The sequence below is a fragment of the Danio rerio genome, chromosome 2 (assembly GCF_049306965.1).
Source record: "Danio rerio strain Tuebingen ecotype United States chromosome 2, GRCz12tu, whole genome shotgun sequence".
Lineage (NCBI taxonomy): Eukaryota > Metazoa > Chordata > Actinopteri > Cypriniformes > Danionidae > Danio > Danio rerio.
The window spans coordinates 58,349,039-58,356,982 of record NC_133177.1 but is presented as its reverse complement, the minus strand read 5'-3'; the positions used below and the strand labels follow the sequence as shown (position 1 = coordinate 58,356,982).

Here is a 7,944-nt window from a genome sequence, read left to right as displayed (position 1 = left end):
TATATATAAATATATATATATATATATAAATATATATATATATATATATATATATATATATATATATATATATATATATATATATATATATATATATATTCATTTTTGAAAACAAGATTTAATAATAAATCCTATAAAGAGCTTTAGACAGAGAGACAGACAGCTTTAACGTTTGTTGACAGAAACGCTGACTGAGTTTTTTTTTTTTCCTGACAGACATTGTCACAACAAACTTTTGCACAGAAATAAGCAGCAAAAAGATGCTTTAAAACCCATTTTTGGGTGAACGTTCCCCTTTAAAAAAAGAGAAAAGACACAAACTTTGCATTAGGTCTTTCATAGAGCCACACACAACTAAAAATAGACTATTTGGACACGAGAAATACTAGACACTAGGTATTTACAGTACATTGTGCATTGGAGCACGAACCGGAAATAAACAGACAGACAAAGAGAGACAGAAAGAGAGAGAGAGATAGAAAAAGAAACACTTTTCAAAACAGAAACATAAAGTACCCTGATTTACATTTGATGCCGAGGAAATATGGAGGGATGTTCAGTCAATCTGTCCGCCTGTCCTTCAAGGGAAGATTGTTTCGCTTCTGCCAGGCCTTTTTTTTTTCTCTCGCTGGAAAAGCAGAATAAAACTGTCATATTTTCCGCTCGGATGGCGAGCAGGAGCCTGCAGTTGAAATAACTCACATTTTGGCTGCCATTTCCATTCAGACAATCAGAGAGGAGCTTCATTAGGGCTAAATCCATTACATATGTAAATGTGTGCGCACATGTAAATAAAACGGTCCAGTTATTCACATACATTCACTGCCATCCCCATCGTTTCCAATCAGGATTTTGTGGATGTTATATGCTAGAAAAATAAAAAATAACTAACAGATCGTGTCCTTGGGCCAAAGAACATAAAGCTCCTGCAGAACCGAACGGTTTATTTGCAGGAAATCGAACTGCGCTAAATGTGCCAAATAAGAGAGATTACATTGCAAAACGGCGATAAAGTTTCACTTCTTCACTTCCATTCTCAGATTAATATCATCTGACTCTTATGTTACAGGAGATGTAAGGTGTGCAGCGCTCTGATTTTATTTATTTGGGTTTATTTTTTATTATTGAAATGATGTCTTTACATCACATCTACCCAAGATGGGAGTGACACGTTGCTAAATTTTCTAAATCAAATCGCTGCTATTATAATCAAGAGCTGTTTACAAAGCGACAGACGCTCTGTTTCTACTTCTGTTGCGCTGCACAGCTTCTGCAGATGGTTTATTTTTGTCTGAAATGCAATTATTCTTTTTATAAATTAAATTTCATGCACTCGTGTAGCGCAAACAGTACTGCATGACGCTGCAATGCCATGGTTATAGGTTTGAGGTTTAAGCATTGACTGAATAAATGTAGTCAATTCCTTTAAAGTAATTTGCTTTGCACACAAAAAAAGGCCATATTTGAAAGAGTTAGAATAGATTTTCTTTATTTTCCTTATATTTACCTACCAAGGATGCCTATAATTTTGATCATGAATATAAATATATATATATATATATATATATATATATATATATATATATATATATATATATATATATATATATATATATATATATATATTTAATTTTTTTTTATATATATATATATATATATATATATATAATATGAATACACACACACACACATATATATATATATATATATATATATATATATATATATATATATATATTTTAGGGTTGGGTCGATAGAAGATGCCATCATCCATCGCCGACAAACTTCACAATGCTGAGCCGGCATCGCAATCCATCAGCCCACCCCACGTTTATATTGATATTTAGCTTATCATTTGCATGTCATCTTAATAGCAATAACGGTCTTTTTATGAGCTGTGTTAAATGTTACATATAGCTGCCGCTTGCACGGGTGACAGCATCGTGAGGATTCAATTTTTAAAAAGAATTTTACAGCACATCTCGCGCTTAAAATGTGTAAATTCAGTGGCAAACGCTGTTCCCTGCAAACCCTGACCCAAAGACTTTACATTAAATGATTTTTAGTCATTTTCTCAGCGGACTTGAAGCCACTGGAAGTTTTTTATCCACTCTTGGAAAAGTGTAAATGGTGGATTAACATTCAGCACATGATAACTAATAAGATGTGTCATTATTAGTAACTTTAGGTAAATCTGTCAGTGTTATTTTCATTCTCTCATCTTCAGCGCTTCACATTTTCGCGGTTGTGGCTTCTGTCATCTGAAGGCAGAAGGCATTGACAGAGGGATTGACGGCTGATATTAACCAATCATTCACGTTCAGTTAGAGCATTGAGCCAATAAGAAGAGCGCAAAGGCGCTCTTAAAATAAAATGTCAGGCACATATGTGACCAAAACGGTCGAGCCCTAGCATCTTTACTTGTTATTATTTCCACATAATAATATTAAAATAAGGAATTTATCATCCATTACAATACAAATAACAGTGAACTCCAAACAAACTCTTGTTTCCTCCACCAGCTGTGGGAAAAGTTCCACAGAATTAAAGTGATTGTCAGGTGGTAATTTGTGTGTAACTTTTATGGTTTGTTAGAGAAAATGGTAGGCTACAATTAATTAATATTCGTTATAAATTATTTGATATTAAACAATGACCCCCACCCCCCACCTACGACGACGATGCCATCGTCCATCGAGATGTTTCACATTGATATTTTACGATTTCAAATAGTATATATATATATATATATATATATATATATATATATATATATATATATATATATATATATATATATAAATAATATATATATATATTGTTATAAAGTCAGAATTATTGTTGAAGTCGGAATTATTAGCCCCCAGCATATTTTTTCCCCCAATTTTTTTTGGAGTAATTTTTTCAATACATTTCTAATCAACAGTTTACTAACTCATTTTTAATAACGGATTTCTTTTACCTTTGTCATGATGACAGTAAATAACATTTGACTAAACATTATTCAAGATACTAGTATTCAGCTTAAAGTAACATTTGAAAGCTTAATAGGCTAATTAGGGTAATTTGGCAAGTCATTGTACAACAGTGGTTTGTTTTGTAGACATTTGAAACAATTATTGCTTAAGGGGGCTAATGATATTGACCTTAAAATGGCTTTAAAATAATTAATAAACTGCTTTTATTCTAGCCGAAATAAAACAAATAAAAAATACTGTAGGGCATAGTGTAAAAATCTTTACTCTCTTAATCATCATTTGGGAAATATTTGAAAAAAAGTAAATAAAATTCATAGGAGGGCTAATAATTTTGTATATATATATATATATATATATATATATATATATATATATATATATATATATATATATATATATATATATATATATATATATATATATATACTAAAAACGACAAATATATAAAGATATATATAAAGATATATATAAAGATATTTGACAAATATTGCAGCTGTTGAACAACATAATTTAAGTTTGATGCTTTTTTAGGCGAGAATGTAGTTGTTTAGATTGCAACAATGCAGTTTATTTATAAGGACAGTGCCTATTTAAAAATATCATTGCATAGTTTAGGCCATCAGCCTGTTATAGTGAGCCAAGAGCAAATAAATTGACTATTGACAAAGTATATTTTTCTGCCACAAGACAGTGACAGGGACATATAATAAGTCCTTAGGGGGAAAAAACTAAACATTTTGGGTTGTTGTTTTTTTTTGTGTAAATTTCCCACTACAGCTGAACAAATCAAAAATCAGGTAAGTGACATTCTAAGTCGATTTCTCTCTCTTGCATGTTGCAGTGCTGTATTTATACCATAGTAAACTGGTGGTGTTAGCTGTGCTTTGGCTTTTTCAGGATTAATTATTGTGATCTCTCGATTGCAATAGAGAAATACTGGGAAATCTCTGTTGACCGATGGCATTTCTTGCAGTTCAGCTTCATAATCCTAAAATGTGAGCAAAATCACCTGTTTTGACGCTTGATTGCCCCCTGAAGGAAATCAAAACCAGATGTATTGGGGGGAGGGTTGTCTTCCCTTGGAATAGTTTGCTCTGATTTGTAATTTAAGTAATATTAATAATTAAAATATCAAAATGTAAATATAGTTTTAACCAACCCATAAAGGTTCATGCAATTTGGATGCATAATCATCAATGTATAATTCACACCCTGATTGTGGCTGTATATGAAATTTCAAACTTCGATACAGTACTTTAAAAAATATCGATAGTCAAAACCATTTTCAATTATCATTGAAATGTATAATTCACACCCTATTTGTAGTTATATTTAGTGTTATATATAAAATTTCAAACATCAATATGATACTTTGAAAAATATCAATATTCGATACAATTTCCAATAATGATCAATGTATTATTCACACCCTGATTATAGCTATATATAGTGTTTTATGTATAAAATAATAAAGTTCGATACGTTACTTTGAAAAATATTGATATTCGATACAATTTTCAATAATCATCAATGTATAATTCACACCCGGATTGTAGTTATATATAGTGTTTTATATAAAATTTCAAACTTCGATATGATACTTTGAAAAATATCGATATTTGATACAATTTTCAATAATCATTGAAGTATAATTCACACCCTGAATGTATTTTTATATAGTGTTGTACAAATTATTTCAAGTTTCGATACGATACTTTGAAAAACATCGATGTTCAATAAAATTTTCAATAATGATCAATGTATAATTCACACCCTGATTGTAGTAATATATAGTGTTATATATAAAACTTCAAACTTTGATCCAATACATTGAAAAATATCGATATTCGATACCATTTTTCAATAATCATCAATGTATAATTCACGAATTGTATTCGATACAATTTTCAATACTGCGAGCACTTATGGAATATATTATGACTTATCGAAAATCGATATTTTTGGCAATACTAGTTATATACATATGTATTTGCATCAGCAACAATATTAAAAATTAACAAAAGACTTTATAGCAGTTATTTATTTATTTGAGTAAAATAGCAGGTTTTGACTTACAGTATTGACAGCAACGTATCAATGCTTCCAGTGTAGACGTGGTGTTGTATGGAAGGTGATCAGGGCCAAAAGTCCTTAATCATGTTGACATGCAATATCCAATGAAATTGCTGTATTGCTGAATCAAACTATATTTGCATATGTGATACAAGGTTATCGTAATTCTATACTGCCATGAACTTATGCACCTTTACTATGTCAACTTTCATAACTCAACATAACCAAACTGTGCACATGGATACAATCACATTTTCACACATTTCATGTAAAGCCTTTTGTCCCTCATTGCCTTCCACAGTGATGTTCTGCATTCACACTACAGCGTATAATGCACTGATCTGATATGTTTGCAACCTCGGCTAACCACCATTTTAGATGATTTGGTGTGTTTGTGCGTTGGCACAAACATGCACAATCCAATCTGGGGTCAAAATCACCATATCAGAATTGTTTAGTAGTGTAAATGCAGGCTTAAGCCCAAAGTATACTTCATCTTTTTTGGCATGTTTAGAGTACACAATATCAGCCTGATTTGGCACAATCAGTGGTGCGTTTCCCAAACAACAACAGAACTCACAGCTGAAATACCATGGTATAATGCATCGTTTGGGAAATGAATAATGATGTGACAAGTGTTTCCCAAAACTGTAGTTTATCCATCAATAATCCATTGTTTAAACCACATTAGTTAAAATGTAAATCCTACATAATAACAATCTAAAGGGGGTGAAAAATCCTTAATCATTCAAATAGTTGTTTTTCTACAAATAGTCCCAACACAGGCTCATTCTGAAAACATTGTCCCGCGGACGTTTCTGGAGGCTGCGAATCATGTATCCGGTCCCACTTTATATAAAGTGACCTTAACTACTATGTACTTGCATCAAAAATATAAATACAATGTACTTACTGTGTTGATAATGTATTTGAGAACACTTGTGGTGCTCTTGAGTTGGGATATGGGTTGTGTTATGAACAGGTTTGGTGGTATGGGTCGGTTTAAGTATGGGTTAAGGTGTAAGAGGTGGTTAACAGTGTATTTACAAATGTATTTACAGAAGTCAATTACAGATTTAATTAAATACAGGAATTCAATCAAGCATAAGTACACAGTTAATACATGTATTTACACAATAACAACATTGTAACAAACTATTAATTCCAGTGTAAGTACATATTAGTTAAGGCCACTTAATATAACGTGGGACCATGTATCCAGAGATACATATGGCTGCATTTTGTTTATTTAAGCGAACGCTGCGGGCCAGTGTGACGCCGTTCCTTTCGGCGCTTGCCGGCTGGCTGCTTACCTCTGTGTGTAGGGCTTTTTTGCCTCAACCAGTTTGTCCAGTTAGCTTGTCGTGAATGCCAGCAGACTTGTAGACACAGAGACAAGTTGACCACGATGACAACCGGGTTCAAGTCCGGGAAAGGTCGGTTCCAGAAATCAGGTAAGACAAAAACAGAATCCAAAAAATAAAACTAACGAGTGAATAAACAGGGTTGAAAATGCGGTAAAAAACGTGGTAAGAAAAACAGTTGAGGGCTTTTCTTTTTCTGGATGTCTTTTGTAAAAATTGTCTGTTGGGTTTAGGGAAGTGGGTGGGCGGGCCAATCGGTAAAATTGGTTGGGTTTGGGGAAGGAGGATGAGAGACGGTCATTCGATTGGCCGGTCACACAGTCAATCATTGTCATTTATTCAGTCAATCAGACGGACGGACGGACAGACAGACAGCCTCTAGTGGGCTTACGCGAGAACGTTCGACATGCGAAAAAGCATGCACAGCTGCCTCTCGCGGATTCGTGAAAACAAAACCTGCAAAAATACATAACTCCCGGGACGTATTTTGCGGCCTCCAGAAACATCCGCAAGATTACATTTTCAAAATGAGCCTGGGTTGAACAGTACTGAGTTTCTGAATAAATAAACAAAAAAACAAACAAATAATATTTTTTCTTACATACTCAAATAAAACACTTAGATAAATAACACATAGGCCCTATATTTGTTTTACAAACATTATTGAGAATATTCCAAATTCTATTATTTTACTGACAACAAAAACCATGTCAATATACCAACATAGGTAAAACGTACTGTAGCCCATATACATTTCTGGAGATTGCGAATTATGCAGCCATAAGTTCATATGGCTGCATTTCGTCTTAAAGCGAATGCTACAAGGTGGTATGACGTCGTTCCTTTTCACGCTTACTAGCTGACTGCTTACATCTGTATGGACGGCATTTCTGCTGTAACCAATTTGTTTAGTGGCTCGCCATGTAAGTCGGCGGACTTGAAATGCAGAGAGGAGTTGACCACGACGACGGGGTTCGAGTCTGGTGAAGAACAGTTCCAGAAAGTGGGTAAGACAAAAACGGAAGCCAAAAAATAAAATAACAAAAAAAGTAATAAGTAAATAAAAAAAAATAAAGTAAATAACAGAATGAGAATGTGGTAAAATCTGAAAATGTGAACACATCAGGCTACTATGAGAGCGTTTCCTTTTCTGCATTGCTTTTGAAAACAGTTTTGGTTGGGTGTAAGGATGTGGGGGTGCGCTGGTCAATCTGTGCATTTTACAACACTATTGGTTGGGTTAAGGGTGGAGATGGGTGGGGCTATAGGTTGATCGGTCAGTCAGTCGGTTAACAGCGGCCTCTGGTGTATTTACGCAAAAAAAAGCAGGTACGAATGGCACTCGCGAGAGAAATTTGAGATCCCAAAAAGCATACACAGCGGCCTCTAGTGGATTACTGAAAACAAAAAATGCAAAAAAACATAGCTCTTGGGACGTATTTGACACTCTCCAGAAATGTATAAAGAGGTACGCAATCAGAATGAGCCTGGGTAGTAAGTTTGCATTGCTGTTTGCAAAAGTTCATAGA

General features: G+C 33.5%; 1 protein-coding gene across 1 annotated transcript in view; it reads right to left on the bottom strand.

Moving 5' to 3' along the window:
• Positions 1 to 208: 208 nt before the first annotated feature.
• The window catches only part of LOC101885373 (potassium/sodium hyperpolarization-activated cyclic nucleotide-gated channel 2-like), a 179,272-nt gene continuing 171,536 nt past the window's right edge, over positions 209 to 7,944 (bottom strand). The window contains exon 9 of the mRNA XM_073931626.1: positions 209 to 628. The gene's annotated coding sequence lies outside the window, so the exon portion shown is untranslated. The remainder of the gene's footprint in view (positions 629 to 7,944) is intronic.